The following is a 15,118-nucleotide window of genomic DNA, read 5'->3' as shown; positions in this document are numbered from 1 at the left end:
TGCTTATACTGTGAATTCAGATCAGCTTAAGTAGGAGACCAAAGTAGGAAACCAAACCGACCCGTCTATTGTCATCGCTGGAGAAGCCTCAGCTCTGTTTGTATCTGTGGGGTGTGCGTCTTGGTGCGCCCCCCCAGGCCGGGGGTGCTGTGTGGGGGTGCCGCTCCGCCCCCACCGCCAGCCCCTTCACCGCCACCCGCCCGCCCTGCGGGCCCAGAGGAGGCGGCCCCGGCGGCATCGCCCAGAACCTTCTCCCCAGGCTCTGGGTAGCTGTGGGCAGGCCTCGTGCATGCCACGGGGAGGGTCGGGTCCCCCCGCCTGGAGGGAAGGAGGGCTCTAGCTGCTTTCTAAAGTACTGGGGGACCCCTTCCGGAAGGGCCCCCGAGGAGCGGGCCAAGTGTGCGTCTTCTGTGAGCCCCCAGGCCCTTCGTGGCAGAGCCCCCGAGGCACGCACACTGTCCACCCGCTCTGGGTGGGGGGCACCCTCCCTCCTCCCCCATCACAGCTGCTCGCGTCAGGGCTTGCTGGGGTCCTTGGGCCTCGCTGAAGCTGTCAAATCCAAGCTGTCTGTCTGGAGTGGTTGTTAGGTGTAGACCCTTGTCCCGAGGGCGTGGTCCTCCTCTGGCGGGCACCCTGTGGTTGGTGTCCCGTGTCGGTGGGTCTGGGGGAAGGGGCCTTGGCCGTCACCCTCCGTGCTGTGGCGTACGGAAGGCCACGGTCGTGTCCGTGCCCTGGGCCAGGCGTCTAAGCCGGGTGCACTAGGCGGGCACAGGGCCTCTCGGCAACGCAAGCCTGTCCAGAGGCCGGCCTGGGTCTGGGGAGCAGAACCAAGCCTGACAGCTCGGGGCAGGCCTCGGTCCGGCTGGGGCCGGGTGTGGACACACAGCTCCCAGAGGCAGGCCTGGCGTGGTGTCCGCGGCCAGAAACGCGGGTCCCTGTGCCTCTTCCAGAAGGCCGGGGGCCTGGATGGATGGCACCAGGGACAGGGGCCCGGCGTGCGGCCCGGGGCTTGCCTGCTGTGGGCTTCCCAGGGGTCGGGCCCTCCGGGCAGGCGTGTCCTTGCTTTTTCTCTGTAAAAGACTTTTCTTTGGCCTTCTGGGTAGTTAGCAGGTGCAAGGCTTACCACCCCTGGTGGAATGTGGTGGTTTGTGTTCCGTTGACTGTTCCCTTCTGAGTATGACCGGCGAGAGAGAACCAGACACACTGGTGGCGTGAAAGCTCCGGCTTCGTTGACGGACTGACCGATTGGCGGTGCGGCCGGACGGGCCCGCGAGAGGACCCGAGCGCCGGCCGGGCCCCCAGGCCCCCCCCCACCCTGGTGACCGCCAGCGCCGGGGCGCCGGGGCCCTGAGCCACGCCCCACCCTGGCCAGGCCTGGGGGCGCCCTCTCACTGCTCCCCGCCTCCCCGTGCCACATCTCAAGCCCCTTGCCCACCTCTGCGTTCAGAATAGTCTGTCTCGTGGCCAAGGAAAGGGAGCCACGTCGGAGAGGAGCTCCACACGGGGCGTCAGGACGGCGCCGCGGCGCCCCCACCCGACCAGGCGGCCGCTCCGTCTTCAGGGCCCACGGCGTGGAAAGTCTGTGCGAAGTGCCCGCAGGCTGTCGCCGCCAGCCTCGCTCCCGACGAAACGCGTATCTATTCCTGTCGAAAGCGTGTATCACAATGTACTTGAAACCGTTATCTTTGTGCTCTATTGTTTGAACAATTAAAGAAGTTACAGAGACCGTCTGCGATGTCTGCTCTGTGGCGGGATCCTTGTCTCGTGCTGTCACCTGCGCTCCCCCCCCCGTACTTCCCTGAGCTTGTGAAGATGCGACCGAAAAGGTCTCATTGAGCGCAGACCGCAGACCCCCTCGGTGGGCGGGTGTCGGGCGTGGGGACTTCCCTCGCGGGGTGGGCACGTGACTCATACGTTTGGGGGAGCCCCTGGGGCTGGGGTGGCGGGGGGAGAGACAGGACTGGCCTGTCCTGGGGGAGGCCCTCGGCCGTCAGCATCACGCACACATGGCAGACCGTGGCCAGACTCGCAAAGAGCACCAGTTGGTTGCAGACGTGACCGGGAAGTGACGAAGGGCCTGCGGTGCGGGGCTGGCTCTCCGGCAGCGATCTGGGCTGTCTGACGACCCATCCTTCAAAAGCACAGTTTCCTCAAAGGGGTTGAGAGGCCCTGGAAATGCACTTCCACGTGGCCTCCTATGAGCCGGGCTCAGAACACTCCCACGCGCTCTGCTGGAGGTTATGTGTTTGGTCAGGGTGGGGGCGGGGGGAGGTTGGTTGGCAAATTATGGCCCCGGAGACAGATCCGGCCCTTGGCCTGTTTTTATTACAGCCCGTGAGCTGAGATTGGTTTTCCCCTATTGTTTCCATCGTCGAAAACGAAAAACCTCAAAGAGTATTTCGTGACAGGTAAAATTAGGTGAAGCTCAGATTGCAGTGTCCATCCATCACGTTCTAGAACCGCCCCCACTCATCCCTTCACACGCTGTGGGAGCCCCTGGGCCCACACGTTGCATCAGAGACCACAAGGTCGCAGAGCCTGAGATATTCACTAGCTGGGTCTTTACCGAAAGAGTCTGCCTCGTGTGGTCTGAGATGGGGACACGTAGGGTGTCGAGGAAAGCAGCCACACCGCGGGGACAGGAGGCCGGGGCTGGCACAGAGGAGGGCGTAAGCCATCGGGGCACAATCTGTCGCGATTCAGGTGATGACCCCACTCAGTTCCGCCCCTTACTCAGAGCCACAGGGAGGATGACAAATCCGGGAGACCCGCCAACAGCCACTCGGACCCGGTGGTGTTAACGGGCAAACCTTAACGCTTGTCGGTGTGAGCGAAACTGGAAGGTCCGCGTAAGGTAGGGAAGGGGCGGGCCTGAGAAGAGGAAGACGTCCGCGTCTGTCTCCCGACCCCACAGTGAGGAAACAGTAAGTCTGGATTTGAAGATAATCTTGTTGTTCTCCAATTAAGAAGAAAATAACAGGCATTCGCATTTTCCTCCGTAACACGCTCTGGGGCCTGCCCCACGAGGCGGGGAATGCGGTTCGGAGCGTCACCTTTTCAGTGGGGATCTGTGGTTTCCGCGATGGGGGCGGCTGTGTTCCCAGAAAGGGGCAAGCTGGCTTAAAAGGGGGTGAAAACTCTGAAGACTGGAGGTAAAGCTCTGTTCTGCCCGGAACCCCAGGAAAGCATTGCCCCCAACAACAGGATGCTGGATTTCTGCATGCAGTCCTATTTATGCCGGCTCGGGGCCTCGCGACCACTTCCAGGGGAAAGTGACACCCTCTCCCCAGACGCCACCCCTCGTCCCAGCCGGGAACCCCTCCTCCCGCCCCAGGAGAGCTCAAGGCCTCCCGCTGGGAACCCTGGCCCTTAAGGGCAGCGAAACAAACCCAGTGTCTCTGAAGGGAGCCTAGTGCTCCCGGGTCCCTGTGTCCACCCCACCCCCCACCCCCCACCCCCCCACCGCATGGGGCAGGTGCCTCCACCAGACGGCGCCCAGGCCCCTGGCTCAGCGCTGGGCCACCCATCAGGCAGGCCACGTTGCGGGGGGGGGGGGGGCGCCAAACTTGGCCTTGGCAGTGTCCGCATCAACACGGGGGCCGCTCACCTCGCCCTTCTGATGGCCGCGCCGGCCGCCCCCCCCCCGCCCCCCGCGTGCTCCCGGGGAGGGCTCCTTGAAGCCCGCCCCCACCCCCTGCGCCCTCCGCTGTCCAGGAGGCAGGAGGCCGGGGGTGGGCGCGGGAGGAGAGCCGGGGGAGCACGGGGTGCTGGGTCAGGTGGCCCGCTGTCGGCGGCGCGGTCCTCCCCGCGGGCCCAGGACGGCGGGCCTTGAGCAGCGTCCCGCACCTGCAGCCTCCGGTCCCTGAGTGGAGTCGCAGCGCCCTCTGCGGGCCGCGGCGGGAGACGGTGGGCGCGCACCTGCCCGCGGACCCGCCGGTTTGAGCGGGCGGTGGTGCCGGGTCCTGTGCCTCCCTCCCCACCTGCGGGGACCCAACTCACAGCTCGGCGCCCCCCGCCCCCGCGCCCGGCGGGCCGACCGGGTCGGTCCTCGCTCTGAGGACCGCTGTATTCTCAGCGAGCAGCGGCCACCAAGGAAGCACGGAGGCGACTGTCCTGGAGACGGGCAGTGTGACCTCTCCACCGGATGCTGGAGGGGGGCACCTCGTTCCCCCACCTGGGTGTTACCCGAGACCTGCCCCCCCCCCAGGGCTGACCCCGCGGGGCCTCTGTGCCCTCACAGGGTGGGGAGGAGGGGACTCGAGGTCCGTGAGGCCCAGAAACACTCCTGTTTGAAGGCCGGCCGGTTGGGGTGTCCCACAGTCAGGCTCCACCCAGATCCAGGTGACACTGAGCAAGTCCGTGTACACGCGGAGGAAAAAGACAGCCTTACAGTCTGAAGGTCCTGGAGATAAAGGCACCCGACTCCCTGGGAACAGGTCCTCGAGGCCCACCTTGGTGGGGTGGATGCCATGAGACCCAGCTGCCCCCCGAGAGCCCGCGGCCCAGCCCGTGGTCCTCCCGGGGGGGGGGACCGCGCATCCCCAACAGGGAGGAGAACCTTCCGCCACCACAGGGGACCCGCCCGGCTCCCCTGTGAGGAAAGCGCCCTCTCCCTGGAATCCGGGGCTGGCTGGCGCTTCTGCGGACTGGGACCGGGGACGGAGGGAAGGGCCGCCGTCCAGACCCTCTCTCCGAGCGTCCTCTCTGCCACAGAGCACGTTCTTCCGGGGCGCCCCCGATCAGAGCCCAGCGGTCACTTAGACGCGGATCTAAGGCCACCACAAACCTCAGCGCCGCCCCTGGGCCTGGGTATCAGGAAACGCGTCCTTCTCGGTTCTTCCTCTTTCTTAAGGAAGAGGTTTGGGGGGGAAACTTCTAATAGACCAGTGCGCACATCGAATGTCCGGCATCCTTTCCGTGCCGGAGTCGGCTGTACCTGTGCTAGACTGACCCACATATCACACCCACTGTCAGCAGCACAGCCTCAACCTACATACAGGCGTGTCCCCGAAGCGTAGTCTCTGACCAGGTGACTGATCTCAGGGCCCGCCCACGGGCCCTTCCGAGGTCTCCCCTCTGCGTCCACACAGGGCTGTACCAGAGTGGGAGGAGGAAGCAGGGGTGGGGGAGGGCGTCCCACGGCAGCAGGCAGGGCTCCGGGTCCTCGCGGGGCAGCCCCGGGGGGAGGGGCACGCTGTGTCGCAGACCCTTCCCCTCCCTGCCCCGGATTTCCCCTTGTCCCCCAGGGCTGAGGCGGGAGGGGCCAGGAGGAAGGGGGGTACCCAGCACGGGTGAGAGCCAACAGGGAAACTGAGCCAGCGTGCCCCGCGCCTGGGGACGCACATCATCAGGCAACAGCCACCGCCGTGGGAACATAAACACAAGAGCCACACTCCAAGGCGACACGTCAGCCAAGAGGTCGAAGCGGAGTCGGGACGCTTCCCCACCAGGGTCCCGGCCGTTCTGGACGGCGGCGGCGGCCCCCCGGCACAGGTGCGCTGGGATCTGAGGGATTTGGATACATACGGGTTGGTTGTATTGTCTAGACTTTCCCAGCTCAACACACGGAGCACGCTTTCATTGCTCAAAAGAATAAACTTATTTTTAAATTCGCGGGGCCGAGATCCTGCCGCCGTCTTCACGCCGCTGTGCCCCCCCCCCACCCCTCTCCTGCAGCCACTCACCTCTGCAGTCGGGATGCCCGCTCCCGTCCGTGCCCCCTGCACCTGCCCCGAGGGGGGCAGGACGGGCGGCAGTGGGGGGGGGGCCGGGGGCGACCGACGCCAGGCCCCGATGAGCCCGGCCCCAGCCCCGTCTCATCTCCTCCCGGTTCTGCCATTTTAAACAACCCAGTGCGGTGCCCCACGCCCGGACCCCTGCCCCCTGGGCCCCTGGACGCCTGCAGAGGCCTGAGCTGTGTCCCCAACGCCCGGCGGTGGCCACAACCGCCAGCCCAGCTGGAGTGCTGAGCTATTTATAGGCAGTGCTCCCATGTCGGTCCTAAAGACTAGGTGTTCAGTCAGAAAAGAACCTTTTTAGGTCAGGGAAATTAGTTTAAAAATACTTCTGTCTGCCCGTGAGTGTCCCAGGCAGAGGGACACGCACTCTGCTGTCTCGAGCCGCCAAGGGGTGGCTTTCTCCCGGGGGACGTCCTAATGGGGCAGCCCCGGGCGGCTCGCCTGTCCCTGTCGCTCCCCTCCGGCCGGCGGGCCAGCCGGCACACAGGCCCCGGCTCCTGGGGGCTGGGAGGCTCCTCATCTCGCCCCACCTGCCCCTCCCGCCACCCGTGACCCCCACTTTCCTCCGCGACAGGTGGGGGCCGGGGCGTTCGCTCCCTCTGCTTCCCTTCCCACGCCACGGAAGGGGTACAACTTCCTGGTGTGTGGGCACACACACACCTGGATAGTGTTTTCGGGTGTGGCTGTGTGCACCTGTGAGAGCGTACGTGTTCTGTGCGCGTGAGCAAGTGTATGAGGTGAGTGTGTGTGTGATGCATGAGGGGTGTGGATAGAGTGTGCCAGCATGCGTGTGTGTATGTGCGCGTGTGTGTGTGCGTGTGCGCGTGTGCATGCAAGGACCAGTCTTCCCGAGTTAGAAGGGCGTTCCCGACCATGCCGGATGTCAAGGGCACCCAAACTCAGTAGGCGGGGGATAAAGCCGCCTTTCCTCCTGTAAGGAGAGAGCTTCGGCTATAAATACTACAGCCCTGGGGAATCAGACATCAAAGTCACTTCTTAAATATCAAATCCTTGTCTGAGAATAGGATTTGGGAGGAACGGAATGGGGAGAGGGGCAGCACGGGACAGGTAGCGTGGGGCTGGGGGCCCAGGAGAGGCAGGGGTGGAGGCAGAGGGGCACCCGCAACTCCCGCAGGTGCAAACACAGCTAGGAGCGCCGGCAAGTGGTTCCATTCCTGCCCCCGTGTGACTGTCGGGGAAAATAGGGTGTGGACAGAGACGGCACTCCGGGTTTTTACTTGGGGTCAACAGATAGGTTCGGAACTGACAAGGCTGCTGTAGGGGCTGCGGAAGGTCCTAGAGAGCTCACGCTCTTCAAGTTCCCTAGCACGATAGGGAAAACCCACATTAGGACACGCGGCACACTTAGAGAGAGGTTTCTCCCTCCCATCTTCATCACCAATAGGCATTCGTCTCTGCACGTTCCAGGGGACAAAAGGAAACCTTAAGGAAGCAAATGGTTTTTCCCAGATTGCACAGCCAAGGGGCGGAGCCAGGATTCGATCAATCGGCTTTGGAGCTCATGGCCGGTGTTGCCTCATCCACCCACCCAGCGCCAGGGGTTGGGGAGAGGGCATCATTCTCCTACGTGGGGACCTCAGTGGAATTAATGTCGCTTCCGCACCACTCAGCCATAAGTCATCAAAGCCTCAGAATTTTATGTCTCCATCGGCTCGGTAATTCTACGGCATTAGAACTTACACCAGGGAAATGGCCAGGATTTCCGTGTGCCGTGGGTTCCAGCATGCTTTCCGCAGGGGGGTCTGTGACTGTGCAAATTTGGGCCGCAGGTTCAATGCCCAACACTAAGGAATTGGGTGAATAAATTCGGGGGTAACATACAACTGAATGGGTTACCGTTATGACTACGCAAGAAGATGCAAAAAATATTCAACCTCACGGGAAGATAGTGACAACATATTATACGGTGAAAATCAGCTGGTTCCCAAACATTACGTACACTTTGGTCCCATTTGTGTGTGTGTATGTGTGTGTGGGGGGGGGGGTGGTGCGCATGTGTGTGTATTAGAAAAACGTTCAGCAGGATACACACGGAAATCTTACCAGTGACTGTCTCTGGGTGCTGGAGTTACAAGTGACCTCCTTTTCTCTCTTTTATTACCTATATTTTCCACATTGTCTCAGTGACAATTTACCGCTTTGTAAGCAAAAACAAACCATTTTAATTTGAAAACATTTAAGAAATTTTTTGTTCTATTTCCTCTCTAAATGCGTCCTAGTGACACTCGGTCACCAGTAAATCCTGGAACAGCCACCAAGATGCTGCCCCGGGGGGAAATCCTAGAGATTTGGGCGCCTGTGCATTTACTATTGCTTCTGGAATGTTCTAAATGATCAGGAGTCGTTCAGAGAAGCATCTTGTGGAGTTGGGGATGAAAACAAATGAGGCCACACATCCATGAAGAGACGAGGCTCATATTACCAGGCTCAAGGCCAAGGCCCCCCAAAAAAGGCGTTTCCAAAATACTCTAATTGGTGGGAAAGTGCTTTTCCCCAGGAATAGGGCCACCCCCGCGGATGAGCACGGGGAGACTGGAGAGCCGGGCTCTGCTCTCAGCTCTGCACAGAGCAGGCCGCACAAACCACCGTGGTTCCCGGGGCTCAGGGTCCCCGTGTGGGGTGAGGTCCAGTCCGGCTCCGGCACTCTGCACCTGCTGTCATCAGTATGGGGGCAGCGCTGGGACCGTCTCGCTCAAGGGTCTGTCCTCCGTGCCCATCACCGTGGGGAGGCCATGGGCAGGTATTCCGGAAGCGCTGAATTAATGAGTGAGCGAGTGAGTGAGCGAGCCAACAAATGAACCAAGGCGGGACCGCATCCCCGGGGACTGCGCGCTCGCCCGGCTTCAGGCCTTCCCCGGTAGGAGAGCGCCATCTGCTGGGCAGCCGGGACGCGCCAGAGGAGCGGGGAAGGCAGGATGCGGTTGTCATGGAGACGCGCTGTGCCCGCGGCGGCTTCATTGTCTGGGGGAGGAGACAGGGAGACCAGGAGGCCACTGCGAGGACCCCCGACCCCAGGACGCAGGGCAGAAGAAGGGTGGCGCAGAAGCATCGCCCCGGAAGTGGGAAGACCCCCTTCTTCCAGCCGGACGACAGGTGCACTGAGACTGCTCATGGGAGGGCAGTTTTCTGGGAGTCCCCACTGAATATAATTCCACGTTTCCCAAAGAGAAGGGGGGTTCAAAACACGGATTCACCACGAATTGGGGTTGTTTCTTCCTAAGACTCTTCACGACTAACTTCACAAATCAATACACCAGCACGGTTCACGGGCGGCCCTGGTGGGCTTGGGGACACGGAAGGGCATCGATGACCGCGCCTCCACTGTGAGTATAATCGCGGGGTTCACCGTAGGCTGGGTGTCACCTGCTCCCAAACAAGTGTGGCCTTGCCCACGAGAGGCTCAGGAGACGCAACGGAGCCCGTGTGTCAACCAGGGGCAGCCACGGGGAACAGCAGGGGGAAGGTTCTGGACACCGAGGGGCAGGGTGGAAGAAGGGGAGGTGTGGCGCTGGCCACAGGTTGGTGGTGAGCTGAGTCCCTGGCCCACCCTGCTCGCAGATCAGGCGGGGAAACTGAGGGTGGAGGAGGGGCAGGGTCGGCCTCCAAACTTTCGTTTTCCATCTGCAGAATGAGAGGTTGACCTAGAATGATCTAGAGGCTTGCTCCCAAGACCCCAGGGCTGCAAATGCTGGTCTTGGGCCACCGTGCTGCGTGTCTGTCCCTGATTAGGAAAGGCTCTCACTTCTCACCTGGGTGCCCCTGACCTCAACACCAGGAGTGTCACAGGCATGCTGGGGGCACGGACCTGGGACAACACCCTTCAATCCCATCAGCCCTTCCAGTCAGTCAGGGTCACGCTCAGCACCACCTGTCTGTCACTGGCAGACACGCGGCAGGCAGCAAGGGGCACCGGCCCTCACCTACGACGCTCCTAGAGCCACCGTTCTGGAAGGCTCTAGCTTTTCTCCACAGCCGAGTCCTGCCACCACTGTGGGCAAGTCCTCTGTGCTCTCGTGCAGGGTCTCAGAGAAACCTCTGCCCCTAACAACCGGGGCAGCAAGTGGGGGGTGTCCGGCATCGTGGTGTGAGTGCGGTCGGGGACAACCATACGACCATTTCAGAGAGTTGAAGACAAAACGTAGCAAAAGAGAAAGCACGTGAGACCTTGACTCAGCAATTCAAGCATCTGGAGCCCCCGTGAGGCTGGACAAGAGTGTTTACGGCAACACGACATATACCTAACTGGACGTAACCTGTATGTCCACCAACACGGATTCGGCTAATTACCTGGTTAGTTAAACCCCGTGGAATACTTTGCAGCAACGGAGAGCAGGAGCCTCAATCGGTACTCGTTACCATGGAACCGGGCGTCCTACAGAGTGAAGGAAACAGTCATGAAAGTCCCGACATGCTCCCATTTCTCAGCTACAGAAGTGGAGCTTTCCTAGGCTTCAACCTAATATATGCGTACGAACCCATCTGGAGCGGCTGTCGTGAAAGTCCTCCTCAGTGGTACGCTTTCTGGTGACTTTTAGTGTCTTTGTGTAGCAGAAAAGTTAAGGCACAGCCTTTGGGGTCAGCCAGACTTGGAGATCCCGTACGGACCACCATGACCCTCTCGAGGCTCCAGAAGGGCACGCAAACAGCTCATGACGCACAGGATCGTTCCACACTAAACGCGTAGGAGGAACGCACGTGTGTTGCACGGCCTGGCGCTCGTGAGTGTCCGGTAAATGGTGGCTTTTCTATCTTTTACCCAAAGACGCCTGACCGAACCAGCCATGGCTCTGACAGCGTGGTCCCCCAGCCAACAGTCCTCACGTGGCCGTTTGCCGATCCGCCAAGGCACTGAAGTCATCGGGAGGCCTCCCAGAATAACCACAAAATGTATACAACCGTCACAAGTGCCTGCGGGCCGATGGTGACGGTCAGAGGCACCGCGTCTCGGAGAAGGTCCAGGGAGGAAAGAAGGTACCCTCTCAGATTCGGTGAGACGCAATACATTGTAAATGGAGCCGATCCATCCAAATCTCTTTTCTAGAGAATTCTGTATCTGTTTTATAAAGAACAAGCAGAGGCACCTGGGTGGCTCAGAGGTTGAGTGACAGAGTCTTGGTTTTGGCTCAGGTCGTGATCTCAGGACTGTGGGATCAAGCCCCACAGTGGGCTCTGCACTGAACACGGAGGCTGCTCGGAATTCTCTCTCTCTCTGCCCCTTCCCCTCCCCACTCTGTGCTTTCAAAGCTCTCTCTCTCTCTCTAAAAAAGAAAGAAAGAAAGAAAGAAAGAAAGAAAGAAAGAAAGAAAGAAAGAAAGAAAAGAAAGAAGGAAAGAAAGAAAGAAGAGAAAGAAAAAGAAAGAAGGGAAATAAGGAAAGAAAGAAAGAAAGAAAGAAAAGAAAGAAAAAGAAAGAAAAGAAAGAAGGAAAGAAAGAAAGAAGAGAAAGAAAAAGAAAGAAGGGAAATAAGGAAAGAAAGAAAGAAAGAAAGAAAGAAAGAAAGAAAGAAGAGAAAGAAAAAAGAAGAGAAAGAAAAAGAAAGAAGAGAAAGAAGGAAAGAAAGAGAAAGAAAAAAAGAAGAGAAAAAGAAAAGAAAGAGAAAGAGAGAAGAGAAAGAAAGAAAGAGGAAAGAAGGGAGGAGGGAGGAAAGGAAGGAGGACCAGGAACCATAATGCCATATCTTATAAAGTCGATGTGAACATTTATTTATTTACATACAGATATTCAAAATATGTACGGGGGGTGCCTGGGTGGCTCCGTCGGTTAAGCATCTGACTCTTGATTTCGACTCAGGTCTCGCAGTTCGTGGGTTCGAGCCCCGCCCTGGGCTCTGTGCCGACCGTGCAGAGCCCGCTTGGGACTCTCTTTTCTGCTCCTTCTCCGCTCACGCGTACCCTCACGCCTTCTTTTTCTCTCTCTCGGAATAAACAAATAAACTTCAGGATTTTTCTCAAAAAGACGCGTGTATCTTGTGACCCACAGCCTGGGTAAAGCCTGGGGCTGACAGTCGAGCCACCAAGAAATCCAGCACAGCCGCGTGAGGCTGGACGTCCCCGCCCGCCTCCCCCCCCCCCCGCTCCCCCCCCCCCGGGGTCACCAGATGCAGCTGCTTTCTGTTGAAGGAGCCACAGCTGGGCGGCCGGCCTCCAGCCACGTCGGTCTCTGGACCCCTCCATCCGCTTGGCGCCCCGGGCGGACCAGGTGGTCCGCGGTGGGGACACAGCTCGGGCTCTGTCCCTTGTCGTCACGCGTGCCCCACCCGTGTGCTGCTCACTGCTGCGGGGTCTGTGACAGCTGGATTCCAAGGAGCCCCGAAGCTTCTCCCCTCACCCGATGCTCAGCACCCCCCCCCCAGCAGACTGGACAAAAAAAGTCTTTCCCGGGGGTCTGTGGTCCCCAGGTGGGGCGCGGCCCACGGGCAGGTGGAAACCGCTCTCGCAGCAGCGCGTGGGGAGCCGGGGCTGACCTGAGTCAGCGGGCAGTGACCCGAGTGCCCCTGGGCGCCACACACAGCTCCGGGCCCCCGGACACGGCAGGAAAAATACAACAGGCACAGTTAATTCCCTTCCCGCCCCCGGTTTACTTACTTACAGGGTGAAGGGAGGCATGATCCACAAAATGGATAAATGACCGTGTGGCGGGTGGTAGTGAAGCCTAGGGAGGCCACAGGACAGGCCAGGACGTCCACTTCCAGCCACGACACGGTGACCGCGCCCAGGGAGCCCGCCTCCGCCTTCCTCCGGGAACAGGTGCGGCTGCCATCGCACACTGCCGGCTCCAGGGTCACCCGGGCCGCGTGCCCGGAGGAACGTTCCGGAGCTCAGTGCTCGAGGATGGGGCCCGAGTGGAGGGCGGCGGGCTTCTGGGGCCGCGGGAGCGGCTGGGGCCACACGCGGAGGGGACCCCAGAAACTCGCAGAGAGTGCCCGGAAATCTCGGCTTTCCACGAAGCTGCGTGTGTCCGGGGCCTGGCGCCATGGGGACGGCCGGCGGGGCGTTAGGAGAGGTGGCCAGCCGTGGGGGCCACTCGCTGGACACCCGGGTGGTCAGGACACCAGAGCAAGGCCTTCCCAAGAGCTGGCCAAACCGGGCTGAGAATCAAGTGTCGGAAGGGCCAGGCTAACCCTCCAGGAGGTCGGCTGCTTGCAGGACTCGCGAAATGAGGCGTCCAAAACGTCCCGTCCAGCCCCAAATTACCGGACGTTCTGAGAAGCGAGCAACCAGGACGAGCCCCAGTGGAGGCGGCCAGGCAGGCGGCTTGGTTCCTCGGGAGGGAGCGGGAGCAGGCGAGGAGGGCAGCACAGAGAGAGTCCTGTCCCACCCCGGAGTTGGGGGATGCAGGGGGAGGGGGGGGTGGGCGCCAGGGGGTGCAGGGGGACTGCGGTTCGTCAGCTGCTGCAGCCCAGGGGACAGCGGGCTAGGCCGGCCCCGGGCACCCCCAGCAGCCCCCGGACAAGCCTGCACCTTGCGACCTGCTCCTCGCACGGGCACCTGCCGCCACCGGCGCCCCTGCGGTGCCGTCGATGGCGGCCCCTGTGCTGTGCCTTTTAGGCATTTTTATTTTATCCAAGTGAGACGAGAGGCCTCCGGAGCGCCCCGAACGCAGTGATCTTGTATTTTACGGGATCCTTCCGGCTGACGTCTGGTGCCTGAGAGCAGGAGGGCAGGGAGGACACGGGAAGCCCCGTGGAGGCCGGCTCAGCCCCCGCGTGGGAGGCTTCGGTGGCTTTCGCCGGGGTGGTCTCGGCGGAGCCGGGAGATTCTAGACGCTCTTGGAAGACCGGGATGGCCCGGCAACCGGCGTGCTTGTTAGTAGGAGGTGCCGCTGACCCCGAAGCCTGGGGCTGGGGCGTCCTTAAGGAAGGGGCTGCCATCTACTGGGATGGGGGGAGACTGAGGGAAGGACCCGGGGCTCGGAGCTCGGCAGGGAGTCCAAAACGCCTGCTACGCACCCAAGCAGAAAGGGAGGTTGGAGCCCCGTTCAGGGGAGGGGAGGTGCGGGGCAGGGTCGAGTGGGGGACTCGCCGGCCTGTAGCTGACCTTTAGAGCCCCGGGACCGCCTGGGGTCCTGTCGGGAGTGACCAGGGGGAAGGAACGCAGCCGCCCAACCTGGGCTGGGTTCAAAGGCCAGGCTGGTGTGGATTCACGAGAGATTTTATTTTCTTTTTATTCTTTTTAAATGTTTATTTTTGAGAGATAGAGAAAGAGATGGGGCGGGGAGGGGCAGACAGAGAGGGAGGCACAGAATCCGAAGGAGGCTCCAGACTCCGAGCTGTCAGCACAGAGCCCGACGCGGGGCTCCAACCCATGAACCGTGAGATCATGACCCGTTGTAAGTTGGACGCTTAACCGACTGAGCCCCCCGGGCGCCCCTCAAAAGAGATGTTAGAGAGAACATGGGAGACACAAGAAAAGAAAGACAGCTTTTTCAGTGAGTTTCGCACAAAGCGGGACAGCATCGTGCAAGCAGCTGAGGGTGGTCACGAAGCGCAGGGAGGCTCTGACCGCATGTTGGTTCGCACGCGGGACAGGTCCGCCTCGGAAGGAAACCTTCAGGAGAAGAGACTTCTGGGGAGCCGGTGTTCAGCAGGCGGGGGAAGGGGGTGCAGTACCGGTGGGGGGGCCGGCCGGCCTGCGGCGGCGGGGACGCCCTTCCCTGAGCTCTCCTGTTGGGAGTAACGCGTGGGGAGGCCACGGGGTGTCTGAGAAAGGGCAGAGGGGACGCCGTCGACGGTGTGGACAGCGGACAGGAAACACTCCCCGGGAGCGTGACGGCAACGGAGGATCTCCCGGCAGCCCTCGGGGCCATCAGAGCTCAAAGCAGGCCAGGCCGCACGGTTGCCTACGTGTCCAACTCTGGCCTCCAGCTGCAATGCGAGCCCAGGATCATGGGGACTCAGAGTTTTCAGACGAGCACCAGTTCCAGGGGAAGAGAAAATGGAAGGCCGTCAAGGAGATGGTGAGCAGTGACCCCAGAAGACGGATCTTGGGCGAGAAGGGCGAGGGGGTGCTGAAGGGGGGGCCCTGCAGAGGGAGAAGGATCGCGGGCCTCGAGCCCGGGGACGGCTGGGGTCCCAGGAGGTGCGCAGCCCTGAGACGCACGGCCACCCACCGGGCTGCTTCCTGGCAATGACAATGTCAGCAGGGGGCCTGGGCCTGGACAGCTCACAAGGGGGAGGGGGAGGGGGGTCCCCATCTCGCAGGGACCCCATTGCAGGGGTGCCTTGAACGGCTCAGTTGGTTCGGCGTCCAACTCGACTTCAGCTCAGGTCAAGATCGCAGGGTTGTGAGGTCGAGGTCCGCGTCGGGCTCCATGCTAGGCGTGGAGTCTGCTCGAGAGCCTCTCTCTCTTGCTCTCTCTCT

This window comes from Lynx rufus, unplaced genomic scaffold, assembly GCF_022079265.1.
Source record: "Lynx rufus isolate CCGP_SWC_20201006 ecotype Redwood Valley unplaced genomic scaffold, mLynRuf1.p SCAF_4, whole genome shotgun sequence".
NCBI lineage: Eukaryota > Metazoa > Chordata > Mammalia > Carnivora > Felidae > Lynx > Lynx rufus.
Note: the sequence above shows the minus strand (reverse complement) of the source record.